The following is a 17,312-nucleotide window of genomic DNA, read 5'->3' as shown; positions in this document are numbered from 1 at the left end:
GAAAAGATAAAGTTGGAAGTGCTCTGGGATTGGATGCATTAATTTTCTGGTAGTAGAAGAAGAGGAAAAAAACCCGGCAACTAGGGAGGGAGCTTAGATTCCAGAGGTATAGGGGAAAAGAAATGATAAGCCCACTCTATTTTCTAGATCCAACACTGCTTCCTGAGTCAAGCCACAGCTTCATCTGACAATCTAAACTGAGGCTGAGTTTGTCATCTCTGTTGCCATGCTATAAAAATGAAACAAAACTCAGGTGAACATGGCAGGCCTTGACCTATTCTGCTGTGCCTGATGCCATCAACAGTAGCTTCCAAACACAATATTTACAAACACAACCTGTTTCAATCTGACTGATTATATGATTCTCCTGATGCTTAGTGGCCTTAAGTTGTGCCACGGGTGATTATCAAGGCTACAGTTACTCAGTGAAGCTACCCATAGGGCTTAACCAAACCAATGTAGTGGTGATCCAAATCAGCTTTAACAACAAATCCTCAAGAGAGTGACTGAATAATGACTTCAGGTCGTATGTTTGTCTGTGCACAGATTGGGCTGTGAAATTGGGAATGAAGGTTGCTTTTTGGCCTTTTGTCCCCGTAACTATTGGAAGACTCATAGCATCCCGTTCATCACGCTATTTTGATTAAGACAGTTACACAGGTCCCTCCAGATTTGAGGATCAATGTCATTATAAGAAGTATATGGGTCATGAGGGCTATAATAAAAAAAAAAAAATACATGTTGGCATGGATGCGGTGAACAAGAAACACTTCTACACTGCTGGTGGGAATGTAAACTAGTACAACGACTATGGAGATTCCCTAAAGAACTAAAAGTAGAACTATCATTTGATCCAGCAATCCCACTACTGGGTATCTACCCAGAGGAAAATAAGTCATTATATAAAAAGGATACTTTGCACACACAGTTGCAGTGTGTTCACAATTGCAAATTCACAACTGCAATTCACAATTGCAAAAATGTGGAACCAACCACATGCCTATCAGTCAATGAGTGGATTAAGAAACTGTGGTGTGTGTATATATATATATACATACACATATATATACATATTCATTCTGTGTAATATATATATATATTACACACACTGAAATTCACTCAGTGTAATATATATACACACATATATGTATATATATGTGTGCATATCTATATCATGGAATACTACTTAGTCATAAAAAGGAATGAATTAATGGCATTTGCAGTGACCTGGATGAGACTGGAGACTATTATTCTAAGTCACTTAACTCAGGAATGGAAAACCAAACATATGTTCTCACTCATAAGTGGGAGCTAAGCTATGAGGATGCAAAGGCACAAGAATGACACAATGGACTTTAGGGACTTGGGGTGATGGATGCACCAAAATCTCACAAATCACCACTACAGGACTTACTCATGTAACCAAACACCACCTGTTCCCCAACAACGTATGGAAATAAAAAATTAAAAAGAAAAGAAGTACATGGGGTCAGGCATGGTGGCTCACGCCTGTAATCTCAGCAGTTTGGGAGACTAAGGTGGGCAGATTGTTTGAGCCCAGGAGTTCAGGACTTGCCTAGGCAACATGAAGAAATCCATCTCTACAAAAAATACAAAAATTAACTGGGTGTGGTGGCATGTGTTTTTAGTTCCAGCTACTTGGGAAGCTGCTGTGGGAGGATTAATTGAGCCTTCGAGGTTGAGGCTGCAGTGAGCCATGATCGTGCCACTACACTCCAGCCTGGACAACAGAGTGAGACCCTGTCTCAAAAAAAAAAAAAAAAAAAAAAAAAAATGAAGTTCATGAGAAATAAAATATATATTGATGCAGCCATCTTTAGAAGATACAGTCTGCCACACTCCATTATGATGGTATTTTTCACATCTATTGAAATAACCTTCAATGATTCCTCCACATCCAGCTATATTGAATCTGCTTATTTCAAATCTAATTGTATTCAAATATTGTTGTGCTATTTATTCATATCTCTTAAATTGCTTTATTATTGTAATCATCCTTGGCATTGTGTGAACAAATATTTTCCTCATTAAAATTACACCCCTTGGAATGTACACTCTATCTGAGGAGGATTTTGTTTTGTTCTTTGCTGTAAACTCAGAGTCTAGAACAGTGCCTGACATATACTAGATAATAAATGCTTGTTGAGTGAATAGAAACAAAGGGCCACACCAGCTTTCCTCAAAGAGTCAGCAGGTAAAATCCATAATCTGAGAGCCAAAATTTGGGGTGAGTAAAAAGGTCAAAGAATAGGTCAAAGAAACCAGGAAGAGTCAAGTAAGAAATTATCAAAATTCAAGTGGCGTACCCATTGTTACCAAGTTTTGGAACATTAAATTCAGCAGAAAAGGGTCTGTCTCACCAGGGACTATTTTATTAGCCTCTTCATGTTTGCAGCAGTTTTATTTACTTGGTCTTGGAATTTGTAAACCACTGTTTGAGATCTAACTATGGTACATTGGCCAGTGAGATTCCTATCCATTCACTAGCACTTTCATCTATATGATCATTTGTAATTATTCTACAAAACCCTAAGACAGAAATTAATAGTCTTATTTTAAATGATTTACTTGTCCCACGTCACTGGATTTTAAGTGGCACTGATTTGATTCAAACGTATTTATTGTTTTTTCCTCTTTAGCTCGATTGCGTTGACCAATTTCCAGTTACCTATTCTGATTTAGTGCAGTTGGAAAAGACAAAGACAAAATGTATTTTCATCCTGTGCTAAGTTATTGGGGGGACAGGCAACTGTCCATGCAAGAGTGACTTTAGTTGCATTAGAATGTTTATCTTAACTACAAATACTTTTCCTATCAAGTTACTGATTATAATAATAGTCGTAATTGTCACAGTTTTAGTAGTAGCTAGTATTTATTTAAATTTATTTAGTTGTGGTAGTGCTAAGCTGTTCCCTAAATGTTTCATTTGAACTTATAGTTTGTCAACATAAAACAGAATATCTCATATCCTTCATTCAATAATTGTAGTTAACATTTAAAGTGTAACTGCAAAAGTAATACATTCATTCAGTGTAATATTAAATCTTTCTTGCTTATTCGCTTTATAGAAACCCTTGAGATCTCAGGTCAAATTTCTTCAACAACTTCATCGCACTTGTGAAGTCTTCATTTTTTAAACTAATAGCTTTTATTGTCTGTTTCGTTTATTTGACATTTACTGTCTATTGTTGATGTGGGTATTCATCGCAGAGTACTTTCTAATAAATGCAACCTTTTTTTTTTTTTTTTTTTTTTTTTAAATGGAGAGAGTCTTTCTCTGTGGCCCAGGCTGGAGTGCAGTGGCATGATCTCAGTTCACTGCAACCTCCACTTCCTGGGTTCAAGCAATTCTCCTGCCTCAGCCTCCTGAGTAGCTGGGACTACAGGTGCACAGCGACACACCTGGCTAATTTTTTTTGTATTTTAGTAGAGACAGGGTTTCACCCTGTTGCCCAGGCTGGTGTCGAGCTCGTGAGCTCAGGCAATCCACTCACCTTGGTCTCTCAAAGTGCTAGGATTACAGGCATCAGCCACTATGCCCAGCCAATACAACACTTTTTTTTTTTTGTAACAAATGCAAATAAAAACATTTATATATTTATTTGTTTGAAAATAAGTTTTGTATCTTCTTGTTTCTACCTCGGAGGCAACTTACAGAAAATAAAAATAATAAACATGAAATGAGAAACAGAAAAACATGACTTAAAATGAAAAGTACTGAACAGTTCAGAAACTAAAATGCAAAGGAAATAATTTTTTTTTACTCTGCTTATCCTGGTAGTCCAAGGAAAGGGAAATTTAGGCATTCATCTAATTTACATTGAAGAAAACACATTTCAGGGGGATTAAGTGATTTCCTGGGACTAATTTTTATAATAAATTTCTATCACAGAAGCATTTTATGGGGACCCTGAACAAATTAATAGGCCGTAGCCTCAACATTGACATCAGCACACCCAGTAGAGGTTTTTAAACATTAGGTAGGTGCCAAAAGTAATTGTGGTTTTGCCATTGGCACCAGCCTAAATAGTTATTCTTACGTGTTCCTTATATACTCCTTAATTAAGGCAGACTTTGTAACACTAAAGCACAAGTCAGTGAAACTGATAAGAGGCTTCTCTAAAAGAATGATGTAAAAATAAAGAAGGTTTCTACATCTCCCAGAGACCCAATACGACTGATTCAATGTTCAGTAAATGCATCAGATTGTTTATGTTTTTGAATAAATTAGATTCTGCTTATAAAGGCGATTAGTTGATAAAAATTCATGTCTTTTCTAGAGCTGGGGCTTTGTTTTCTGGACATCTACTCCTCTCTTTGGAGACTTGGGGAGCTTGGTAAAATCAACAAATGGAGTATTTACTTTTAAAAAGGATAGCAGAATTAATTTCCATTTTCAGTTCCAAAATTGAGCTTATTCTTACTCCTGTCAAAATACAACTTAATTTGAGGATGAAATCTTGATGAATCAATCCCCTTGACAAGCAAAAACATACAGTTTTGCCTAAATAATGCAATAATTGTTAGGGTAAACTTGCTTATTGAAAAAGAGCAACAATGTAGAAAAGTGCACACATCCTGAGTATTCATTAGAACTATCACAAAGTGAGTATACCTCGGCAACAATGTCCTCATCAAGCAATAGAACATTCTTAACACCTGACTCCCCATGTCCATTCAAATCGCCATTTCCTTCCAAAGCAAAGGTGGCTACCATCATAACTTTAAATATCAAATAACATAGCCTAGTTTTGCTTATTCTTGAACTTTTTGTAAAAGATACAGTTTGTATGCTTTTGTAGCTGGCTTATTCTACTCAGTGTTATAAAGAGGACTTCAAACAGTTCATGGAAAATGGAATTAAGAGATAAAAATAAATATATAAACTTTATTTTTCAATAGAAGCTCCATCTAGTTCAATATGCTTTTGTAAGTGATGATATCAGCAATTTAGTCCATCATTAAAGAGCTGAATGGCTTGGGAATTTAAACATGTCAATACAATATTTTTTTATGTGACTAACTGAAGAAAAGTGAGTGCATTTTAAATATTTTTTTTAAGATTACAAAACAAAAAGAAGTCAGAAGGAGCCAAATCAAGACTATATGGTAGCCTAGTGATTTTACATCCAAACTTTCACAAAATTATCCTTGTCTGATGGGATAAATGAGCAAAAGTGTTGTTGTGGGAAAGGACTCTCTGGTGAAGTATCCTGGGCATTTTTCTGCTAACAAAGTGGCTAGCTTTCTCCAAACACTCTTATAGTAAGCAGATCTTACCATGTTTTTGGCCTTGCAGAAAGTCAACAAACAAAATGCCTTGATCATCCCAAAATACTATTGCCACGACCTTTGCTCTTGACTGGTCCACTTTTGCTTTGACTGGGCCATTCCCACCTATTGGTAGCCATTGCTTTGATTGTGCTTTGTCTTCAGGATTGTACTGGTAAAGCCTTGTTTCTTCTCCTGGTACAATTCTTTGAAGAAAGTCTTCAGGATCTTGATCTTACTTGTTTAACATTTCGATTGAAAGCTCTGCTCTTATCTGCAGATGATGTGGGATCAACAGTTTTGGCATCCATCAAGTGGAAAGCTTGCTCAGCTTTAATTTTTCAATCAGAATTGTGTAAGCTGAACCAGTTGAGATGTTTAGGGTTTGGGCTATTAGTTCTGCTATTAATTGTCAGTTCTTTTCAATTTGGATATGAACAAGATTAATTTATTCCTTGCAAATTGATGTGTATGGACTACTGCTTGTACTTTACCTTCAACCTTATCTTGTCCCTTCTTAAAATGAGTTATCCATTTACATGGTGGATTGCTTTGGTCCATTGTCCCCCTAAACTTTTCATAAAGCATTAGCAATCTTACCATTCCTCTACTCAAGCTTCACTATAAATTTGATGTTTGTTCTTGCTTTAATTTTAGCAGAATTTATGTTGATCTGATAGGAGTTATTTTAAACTGATAGATTATCCTTCTTAGTGTCTCAAACTAGACTCTGTTCAGATCTGTCATAACAAGTTAGTGTGAGTTCATTTTGGTGCAACAAATTTTTGAAATCCATGCATGGTTTTTTTAATAATATGCATTTCCTATGAATGTTCTGAAGACCCTTTGTATGTGGCATGCAGCATTAATTCATTCATTTCCATTTCTGAATGGTATTTCGTTGTATAAATACACCACACTTTATTTTACCCAATTCAAATACTGTTCAGTATGTAGGATTTTCTAGTATTGGGATATTATAAATAACATAACTTTGAACATTCTTGTACAAATCTTTTAGTTCCCATATAGGAGTGAGGCTGATGGATCATTGGAGATATATATGTTCACTTTTAATAGATACTGCTGGTTTCCCAAAGTGATTGGACTAATTTACACTCCCATTAGTAGTGTGGGAATTTCAGTTGTTCATCATACTTAACCCTTGTCTCTCTCAGTCTTTTAATTCGAGTCATTCTGGTTGGTAGGTATGGTATCCCATTGTGGCTTTAATTTGCATTTTCTTGATGGCTAATAAAGTTGATCATTTTGTTGTATGCTTATTCACCATTTGTGTATTCTCTCTATGAAGTCTTTTGCCAATCTTTCTATTAGTGTCTATTAGTTCTTAATAATGTTAAAAATTCATATTACATTATATTAATATGTTGTGGGTATAAGCCTTATGGTTTTGGTCTCTTAATTTTTTATGTATAAAAATTTTTAATTTTAATTGTCTAATACATTGATCTTGTCTTTTAAGTTAGTGTTTCTTGTGTTTTCTATCCAAGGTTCTGAAAATACTCTCCTTTGCTTTCATTTAGAAGCCCTTAGATTTCACCTTTAACATTTGGATCCACACAGAATCTTTTCATTACTAATGCAAAGAAATAGTAGATAAAATAATAATAATAATAGTCCTGCCAATTTTTTTTTTTTTGTATGTGAGACAGTTGACATTCTGGAATTTTAATTCCAAAGTAAGACTGTAGTGTAGATATTATTATCTACATTTTAAAGGTAAGAAAACTGAAGCTCAGAGTAGTTAAGTATCTGTTGCTGCCTGTCTTATTCCATAGATCACGTATTTATCATTTCATCTTATTTCCTTAAAGGAGTTCCTGTTTGTGAGCTATGTTCAAGTAAGAGCCCTAAAAATCTGTATAGAACTTCTAAATTTAAAAACTCCAATTCCATAAGAAATAAATCAAGTGAATAAAATAAAAATAAAAAGAAACATTTGGTGGAACATTGAAAGCAGTGCATCAATAAATATAACAATATAACAAGATGAAAATAATGCACTGAAAACTCAGAAAAGATGAAAATGAATAAAAAGGATTAGCAACAATAGAGGCTGACAAATGGAATCATTAATGTACTGCTTCAATCTGCAAAGCATTGTTGAAAAGCAAACAAGAAAGAGAAAGAGCAGTGAAAATTGATGAAAATCAGGGACATAAATAATTCTGAGTGTTATCACTTCGTAGGTTAGATTTCTAAGTTCACACACAAGGGGATTCTTATTTCCTTGCTATTACTTTGTTTTCATTCAGGTAAGCTCTTACCCAGAGAGGGGAGATGGTTCTATTTCTGGTATATAAGCTATTGTCAACATGACAAAATGGAAAGATTGTGTTTTATCCTACTGGTACAATCAGAATATTGTTTCTGTTAAATGATTTTTAAAGCAGAACTCTGTTTAAATGATACACATCAATGAAATAGATATCTCCAAATAAAAATATAAATATATAAAAACAGTATAATTTCATAACTTCCTAATTAATTTTTAGCATGTGATTGCTCTGTTTCAAAGAGAAAAAAAAGTAAAAGAAATCATTCCTCCTAGCTTGTCCGAAGAGAAACTCATGATGATCTTTTTGAATCAGAAGAAGATTCCGTGGGGCCAAACTACTTATTCTTTCACCTATTTACTATTTTCTTATGATAAGTTTAATATCCCCTCAAATCTGGGTATCTTTATATTGTTATTGTTGCAAAGATAGTGCTTTTCATTAAATTTTCTTTAGTAACACTGCAATGTTAAAAACTGTCACAGTTAGAGACTATATTCCTTAGTGCAGCCTAACCTTTAAAACAATGTTTAAAAGAACTTACTACAGTTTGAAAGCAGAGAGTTAAAGTTGTCTTACCTCAGCTTTTGGAGTATTTATCTGATTTGATGACAATGGTTTTATACAGAGGATATTGAAATAGTTAAGGTACTTACAGTATTATAAATTTGACATAAAATATTATAAATATACATTAAAACTTTATCACCACCAAAAATAATTAAGCAACATAAAAATGCACTACAAGATTTTAATTGAAGAAAATATGATAACTGAATGTGCTGTGTGAGGAAAAAATGTGCTTGTGGAGTGGGTACATTTTTATGAGGATATTTGGTATGCGATATCAACTTTCAAGTGAATTTGCTTCTTCTTCTCTCAGACTCCAACACCAAGCATTCACTTGGAGATAACCTACAGAGATACTCTGTGTTACCCACGACTAAGGTGGTGAACACATTTGGGAAAGGCCCATGTGGAAGAATGGAAGACTGCATTATCTTTCTCAGAGACAGACAGGGAAGCGTCTCTATGGAAGACATCAGCGACAGACTAAGAAGGAGTGACACGGTAAATGAAAATAGAGATATGCAGTGTGAGAGAGAAATTCTGCTTATTTTTTCTTAATAAAAGAAAAATGAGAATATGAAGAGGAGAAAAACAAATGAACCTTTAAAAGATTCACATGATCTGGTTGCATCCAGGTCCTTACATGAAAAGTAGGTAATCTGTTCACCGACCTAAAGAGGTGGTCATCTACTATTTCTGTTATAAGTGTAGGAAACAGCATGTATGTAATATAGTCAATTTCCCTAGTAAAACTTGAAATAGTTCTTCATTTAATGATTCATTCATTTAGTATTTATTGAGGGCTATTTATGATATAGGCATATTCAGAATCTGAACAACTGAATGTATACATTCCTGATCTCAAGGAATTCACAGCTGGTAAAGGGTATATCCAAGTCAGCAAATCACCTCAAGACAATTGTTGTCAGGGTAGTAGTGGTTTCAGCAGAGAGGAAGAATGCCAAATTTCACCAAGATAGAGGCAGGCAGCTTCGAGGAGAAGATGCCTGAGCTAATTTTAAAACTTAAGTTGTACATTAACAAATGGACAGACATGAGATAATAATTCCAGAAGTATCTAAATATTAAAAGTATGGGTTATTTGGTAAAATTCAGGTAACTCCATAATGCTGAAATGTAGGTTTCAAGATTCAGGTAGTTCCATACTGCTGAAAAATAGATGTATAAGCCCGAAAAGTGTAACAAGAGCCCTCTAGAGAAGTAAGCATGGGCCAGATTCTTCATGGCTCTCGACACATAAGCTCATTCTCGGGTTATGGGTAGCCTTCAAAGAACGTTCAGATCCACTATTGGCATATTCTGGGGTTTCCAGTATCCTGTTGAGGTTATTCTGGAGATGGCAACACCAGGAGGAGAAATGGTAATAACAATAAAAGCTGGCACTCTGGATGTAGAATTACATCATGGAATTAAATGCAACACTATTATATTATGAAGGGGCTATTGAATAATTGATGCAAAACAATATGAACTTAAGAAAAAAAATAAATATTTGAAAATAAAATAGGAAAAATAAGAAAGGTATTGAGTAATATTTAGGGCATACAGTCAGTAGCACATTGTAGCTAATAGGATATCAGGAGGGAGCATGATACTTGAGTCTAGGATAACTCTAAGATCCCTGGATTGAATCATTTATTCATTGCATATGCAGCTGCTGAAATATGCTGATCACCATGTTAAATCATTGGACTACAATGTGTGGTGAAAATATACATGATTTTTATCATCAATTTTATAACTCTGAGATTTTTATTAATTAAATAATCACCCTATTTAATGTAAGTTGCAACCGAAGAAACAAACATTTTCATTTCTACCTTTTTAAAATGAGAGCATAAGGAATTTGAGTTAGACTTGTAGTCAGGAAAGGCTTTATTGAGGAAGTGATGCTGGAGCTGAGATCTGAGGAATGAATGAATAGAAGTTACTTGGGGTGGGGCTCTTTGTAAGTGATGGTGTGTCATGCAGCAAGGGAGACTTGAAGAAGGGAAGCACATTCAAGACAGATGCTATGGGATGTTGAGGTACCATAGACATCCACATGTATACGTGCATTGCATAACTGCAAACATTGCTTGGCCATAAGGAAAATCCATCTAGACAAAATTTGGGCACTTTACTGTTCAGTGGTTTGGTGCTATGTGTGTAGGTGAGATCACACAGGAAGTACGTGAAAAGTGAGATAGGATGTGAGATCAGGGCTGGACCAGTGTAACGTTTAAGGGCTATGTAGAGAGGAAGCGGCCTAACGGTTACAAAAACAAAGAAGGAGGTGGTCAAGAGAGAAGAGGAAAACCAGGCTGGAAGTACAGCAGAGGAACAGAACTTCTCAAAGGGGTGTCGCAAGTGCCACAGAAAAAAACAGGTCCAGTAATGGCTGAAAACAATGAATTTGGTAACTAGCCAGTTTACCAGACTAACCTTTGTAGTGTTAGTAGGTTAGTTAGCTGTGACCTTCCTAGTTAACAGGATGACTGTAGTGGAGTGGTGACAGCAGAAGGCAGATTGGGTTGGAAGGAAATAAAAGTTAAGAAAATAGAGACTGTGGTGCATACTTGCCCAGCCATTTCAAGTGGCTTGGCTATAAAGGGTAGGAGAAAGCAGACCAAGACTAGAGAAAGTGCCAGGGAAATATTTTGTTGCTTGCTTGATTTATGTATTTGTTCACTGATGAAGAGTCTAGCACAAGTTTGTAAGCCCAAAGGAGAGGGGTCATGCAGAGAAGGAAGTTGATGCGCATGATGAGCCACAGGGAATCACTGACTACATGAGGGAAAGGACTGGCTCCAGGCACATAGGGAGGGAAGAACACTGACCAGAGGCATCTCATTATCTGATTCAGGAGGGGCGAGATTATATGGACAGATGCTGCTGCCGCAGGTGGTGAATGTATTAGCCAGCAGGTATTAAGTGCTCAGGTACCAGACCCTGGCTAAGCTCTGTATCTGTGTTTTCAGTTTTAAGATTCACATGCTGGCATCAAGTCACTCATGTTAAAATTCTGTTTGAGACTAACTTTTATGGTCTTTTAAGCATTCACATTCTTTGTCTTTCTTATGCAAGGTAATCATTTATTCATAATTCTCCAATTCTATGCCTTTAAAGTTGACATTTTGGTAGACATTTTGGTAAAAGAATGTAAAGTTTTCAGTTTGTTGCTGTTTCTATGGTCATCGGTACAATTCTTAGCCACTATTTTTGTGTGTTCTTAGAATAGTAGAGTTCGTGTGCAGGAAAACTTAGACTGCTGCTGGTCCCATAAGACAGTGATCCTGAGGTGTAAGGAAACTGGAAATGTAAGTTGTAAGTATGTATTATTTGTATGAATGTGCATCCTGTTACCTGAAGGGTCTTGTTAGAGTCGCCCTGAGCCTTGCACAGTAGGAGGGCCTATGCAACCGCAATTGGTGGTGGGAAATATTCAGAGCTTTTGGCTTACACAGACCTGTTCAGGCTCTTCCAAGGATCTGCAACAATCAGCAGGTCTCCAAGGACCTGAGGGAGCTCAGTCGAGAACACCCCTCTGTTCTGGCTCAGGTGCCTTATCCTGAGCTGAGTAAACTCTTAAGCTGAGCTAAATCTGACACTGGGGTCTAAGTACACCGCAAGTGCATGGTGCTTCGTCACTGGCATGCAGTCCACTGCATCCATGAATGTGGTCAGTGAGACCGCCCAACGTTTCTCCATCCCCACAGCACATATTCCAAATTTGCACCTGTTCCTTGAGGCTGTTTCCCTGTTCCACAGCCAGTGGCTTCTATAGAGACCGTTGAGACTTTTAGACACAACTCCCTTAACTTCCTAACTCTCTACCCCTATTAAAAAATACTTGCAGCCAAAGGTCATGAATCAATAAGAGCACAAATTTTTGGAGCCCATTTTTTTTTGGGCTGCAGGTGGTGAATGTGTTAACCAGCAGGAATTAAGTGCTCAGATACCAGACCCTGTGCTAAGGCCCAAAAAAATACTTGCAGAAAAAGGTTGGGAATCAATAAGAGCACAAATTTTGGAATCAGTTGTGGTTTCAGGTTCCAGCTCTGTCACTTATGAGCAATGTGGCCTTAGGCAAGTCATTTAACCTTCCTGGGCTGGTTTCTTGCCTCATGGGATTGTCGTGAGTCTTAAAACCAAACTGTTTTAATCATTTAGTGTTTGCAATCATTTAGTGTTTGTAGCAACCAAAAATTCAAGAAATGGTCAACATCAAGACATTGATGATGTAAACATTTACTTCAATAACACCCCCACACAAAAAGAGGGAAAAATCTGCAAGATACATACTAAAATGCAGTCTATAAAATTCAACTATTCCTATTTTTAAAAATCATAAAATCTGGAATAAAAGGATGCATGCTCAAAATGATAGAGAATAATCACTTTAATGCAGCATCTTTAAACAGAAAAAAATAATAACATTAGCACATTTTTACAGAAAAACATTAGCAGCATTTTTGTTAATGGACTAAAAACAAGGGTATCAAAAATCTCCTCCATGACCTAATGTTGTTCTAAAGTTCTGGTGTAGACATTAAGAAATGGGATGCAAAAAGGAACCTTAATTCTTGGAAAAAGGGAAACATATTTGTTTCCCAAAACTATTATTCGGTTGATTAAAAATCCAAGAGAATATACAGAAATCTCAGGAAGTAAGAATATAACATAGCTTTGAAACATCAAAGAAGTCTATTTACCAAAATCAACCATTTGAATCTTCATTTATTTATTCCATAAACAATGAAATAGCAACAAAATCATTGAACAACTGAATAATATATTGAATATAAAAGCAAAACAAAAACTATAGAAATAATACAGAATAGAAATAATAAAGCTTTAAAAGAGAATGAAATAGAGAAATCCCAAGTAAATCTAAAAAACAGGAAATGATGGTTAGGAGCATGTACAGTGGGGCTAAGAAATGTTAGCTCATATCTTGTCTCTACCAGTTAATAGCTGGGTAACCTTGAACTGGATCCTTAACCTTCGTCAGCCACAGACAGCTCTAGCTCAGCAAATTCCCACCTACACAGCAAATGCAGTTAGACTGTTTCAGCCTGTCCACTATCTAAAACATTTGGGTTGTTTATGATGTTTTTGACAAATAAGGCTTTTAAATTTTTAATTAGTCAGATCTGTAAATCTTTTTTATGTGTTTGCCTCTTGGCTTTATTTTCCATCTCTCTCCTTGGAATCTTCTTTTTTGTTGTTGTTGTTCTATTCCTAGGTTATTTTCTTTTGTCTGAAATGAGAAATCTTTATTTGTCCATTGACTTTTCTCAAGAGAAGCTTTTCACTACCTTCTCCACTAGTAGAGATACATGTTTGCATTTTGTCAACTTAAAAGACATATTTTTTTAAAATTGTGAAACCTCACAGAGAGAAGGTTTAGGTTGAATTAAAAACTCAAATACATATAACTCCTATTTTTTAAAGTATTTATTAATCTCAGAGTTACCTCCTCTCTCTCATTCTTCTCTCTGTCTCTCTTTCTCACACACACACACACACACACACACACACACACACACACACACACACTTACCCATAGGTTTATTTTCCTGGGCTTATTCTCTCATTTACTTCTTAAACTAATATAGACTATGAATTTTGTAAGATAGCTCAAATTATTTTCAGAGCAAGACAAGATAAAGATAAATAATAATATCAGAATATTCTGCCTAGAGAGACACAAGAAGCTGCCTTAGCTGTATTCTCAAGGAAATAACCTTGAAAAGTTTCATTACCACATAGCTGTTTATCAAGAGATACAGAAGAGCTTGTTGAAAAGGTACTTCATCCAAACCTCAATGAGGATGACAGTGCTGATGCTTCCGGGGCTGCTACTTCCCATGACCTTGTCCCACCCCAGCCCACCCCAACCCTGCTGTTCACTTTCAGTCTTCAAAAAACTGGGATGGAAAATGTCAATGCAGTGTTTTTTATTTTGGTTTACATAAAAATCACCTGGAAAGAAATGCTAAAATGCAGATTCTATGGCAACATTCTTAGAAATTCTGATTCAGTCGGTCTGGGAGAGGCCGAGAGTTTGAATATTTAGAAGTAACCCTCTGCCCTCACTCCCATGATTCTAACACATGTGATGATGCGCACCAAATTTTGAGGAACATGATTTAAGTAAACCTCCTAACTGTATTCAATGGTATTGGTATTTTTGTTATTGTTGTAGTAACGTAAAAAGTGAAATTAACCTAACAAAAAATTTTCAGCTGTTTGTTTTGATTTTAATAAGACTTTGACATATTTTTGTGTTCTGGTTTTGCTAGCTTCATTTAATAAATTGGTGCCTCTTAATAGATTTAAAAAATGATGTTAACTATTCAGAAAGCAAAAAAAATTTCTGTTACTTAAGATTTTAACATAATTAGTAGGCAAATTAATCTAATCCCGAGGTTTTGTTTGTTTGTTTGAAGTAATCCTTACAGAGCATATTAATCTGCTATGGTTACTGATCTAACAAAAATTACAAATTGGTTCAGAGATGGAAGAGTAACTAAGTTTGGCCAGAACATACCATACATAAGAGGGTCTAATGGAATATAGGACTGGAAAATTCATATGGGACCGGTTCATGGAGGGCCTTAAATAGGTATGGAATAAATAGCTAACAAAGCATTTATATGTACATTGTATCATTTTATGTTTATAATAGCACCATGAAATAGGCATTGTCTCCATTCTCATTTTATAAATGAGGAAACCAGGGATGGAATTTAGAAGCAGGGCACTGATTAGGAAACCAGATCTGAGTAAGTATCCGTGAGCAAATACATCCTTAGGGACAAAATAAAATGTCAGAACAGAGCATCCACAGTGCCCGGGATCAGATGAGCAAGGTGGAGCTTTGAAGGGCCTGTGTGATAGATGGCAGTCTCTTCTGGGCGTTTGCTGTTGGTAGCCTCACAAGGTAGTTTTGCCATCTCAGAGCATCTTTTGATGTTTAGTTCATCTGCTTCTATTTTTTGTAGTTATTTGACACTTCCCAAGCAGAGGTTCATCAAGATGATTTGACACTTCAAACGTATATATTTTAGGGGCTATCTTTAAGTAAAATAATTTCTCAAAAATGTCATTTTTCTAACATTCATAAAAGCAGATCATGTTATCACATTTCTAATACTGTTCCTAGTAACCCATGAAAATGAAGGAACATTTAGCAAAAGTATCTTTAGCTTCATAATAAACCTGTTTCTGCCCTTGGGTAAGAAATTAAATTTTGGGCCGGGTGCAGTGGCTTATGCCTGTAATCCCAGCACTTAGGGAGGCCAAGGCAGGGCAGATCACCTGAGGACAGGAGTTCAAGACCAGCCTGGCCAACATGGCAAAACCCTGTCTCTGTTAAACAGACAAAAATTAGCTGGGCATGGTTGTATGTACCTGTAATCCCAGCTACTTGGGAGGCTGAGACAGGAGAATCGCTTGAACCTGAGAGGTGAAGGCTACAGTGAGCCAAGATCGCGCCACTGCATTTCAGCCTGGGCAACAGTGTGAGACTCCATCTCAATAAATAAATAAATAAATAATTATTAAATTTTAACAGGAAGTTTCAACATGTAGTAGCTAAAGTATTAACTTACAGTGGGAATTTCATAAATCCAGAACCGTATGAACCTCAAATTATGCCAGTAAGGATGTCATAACTTTTTACTCAGGATTAACTCTTTCAGAGTATCCAGGGTCACTGGTAGAGACTGTGTGTTGTACAAGAGTCACGGAAGATGTGATCCCTAGGTCTCTATTTTCTTCCTTCCTAGAAATGCAGGCATGTGTTTCTTTTTCTATATGAATGTATGTGTACAGATATATTCATATATGTTTGTGTGTATATATATATACTTATATATTCCTATAGATGTACAAGTAAAGTTATAGAAATTTGAATAAAAAAGGGGTAACTTGTTCTGAAATTCTCAGGCCAAATGCCTCTATGTTAGAAAGGTAAAATATCTCCTCACTTATTCAACTGCTATGGACTAAATTGTGTCCTGCCCGCCCCCCCCTCCCCAGTTTCATATGTGGTAGCACTAATCCCCAGAGTGACGATATTTGGAGGTGGGGCCTTTTTGGGGTAGAGTTACATGAGGTCATGAATGGGGTTTTCATGATGGAATTAGTGGCCTTTTAAGAAGAGACATCAGAAAGCTTGCTTTCTTTTCTCTCTCTCTGCCATGAGAGAACACAAGAAGGTGGTTGTCTATAGGCCAGGAAGAGAGCCTCATCAGGAATTGAACTCTGTAGGACCTCACTCTTGGATTTTCCAACCTCCAGAATGATGGGAAAATCCATTTCTGTTAGTTAAACCACTCAGTTTACGGTAATTTGTTAATGGCAGCCTGAGCAGACTAAGATACTCATCATATAGCTAATTTTTGAAATAAAATGTGCAGTTAGTTAAATAAAATAAAAGTACCATGTGAGACATCAACATTACAGTAAAAAATGTCTTTTAAGAAGTTTAAATCACTTGTTTATTCATTCTGCTATGGCAGTTCCAGCTTGGATTTTATGTATGTAATGATGTAACAGTCTTCACAGTGACTTCCTGAATGTGGATTCTTCTGTATCCATTCTGCTACAAAATTAATTTTCCTTTAAAACATATACATTTACTTGTATTCATTTATTCAATTAATCACTCAGCTATTCATTTATTTTGGAGAATCAAAGGCAAAGAAGTCACTGTCAGAGACTGGCAGTCTAGTGCATATGTGCATATAGCTAGAAACATGATACCTCAAAATATATGTCTATTATACAGTGGGTACTCTGCAGCCCAAGAAGGAGAGACATTCCTTCAGGTTGGGGCATAGAAAGCTGAGTTTGAGCTAGATCTTGGTATCAGAATAGGATTTCAACAGGTGGAGATGAAGAAAGAGCAATTCAGAGATGAAATAATACAATTCAAAGCATAAGGAAAAAATGGCATGTTCTTTAAGAACAGTTACATATAGCTTGCTTTTATTAGTTTGGAGTATATGTAGGGAAGATAAAACTGAAAAACTTTTGAAGATTTAGAAACTTAAAAAAAACTGTAAAAAGTAAAGTCACTGACTAAGGTTTCCAGGTTTTGTTCTCCACGTAAGGGAGAATAATTAAAGGATTTTACAGCAT

Source organism: Piliocolobus tephrosceles, chromosome 18 (assembly GCF_002776525.5).
Source record: "Piliocolobus tephrosceles isolate RC106 chromosome 18, ASM277652v3, whole genome shotgun sequence".
NCBI classification, from domain to species: domain Eukaryota; kingdom Metazoa; phylum Chordata; class Mammalia; order Primates; family Cercopithecidae; genus Piliocolobus; species Piliocolobus tephrosceles.
This window is presented reverse-complemented; position numbering follows the sequence as displayed.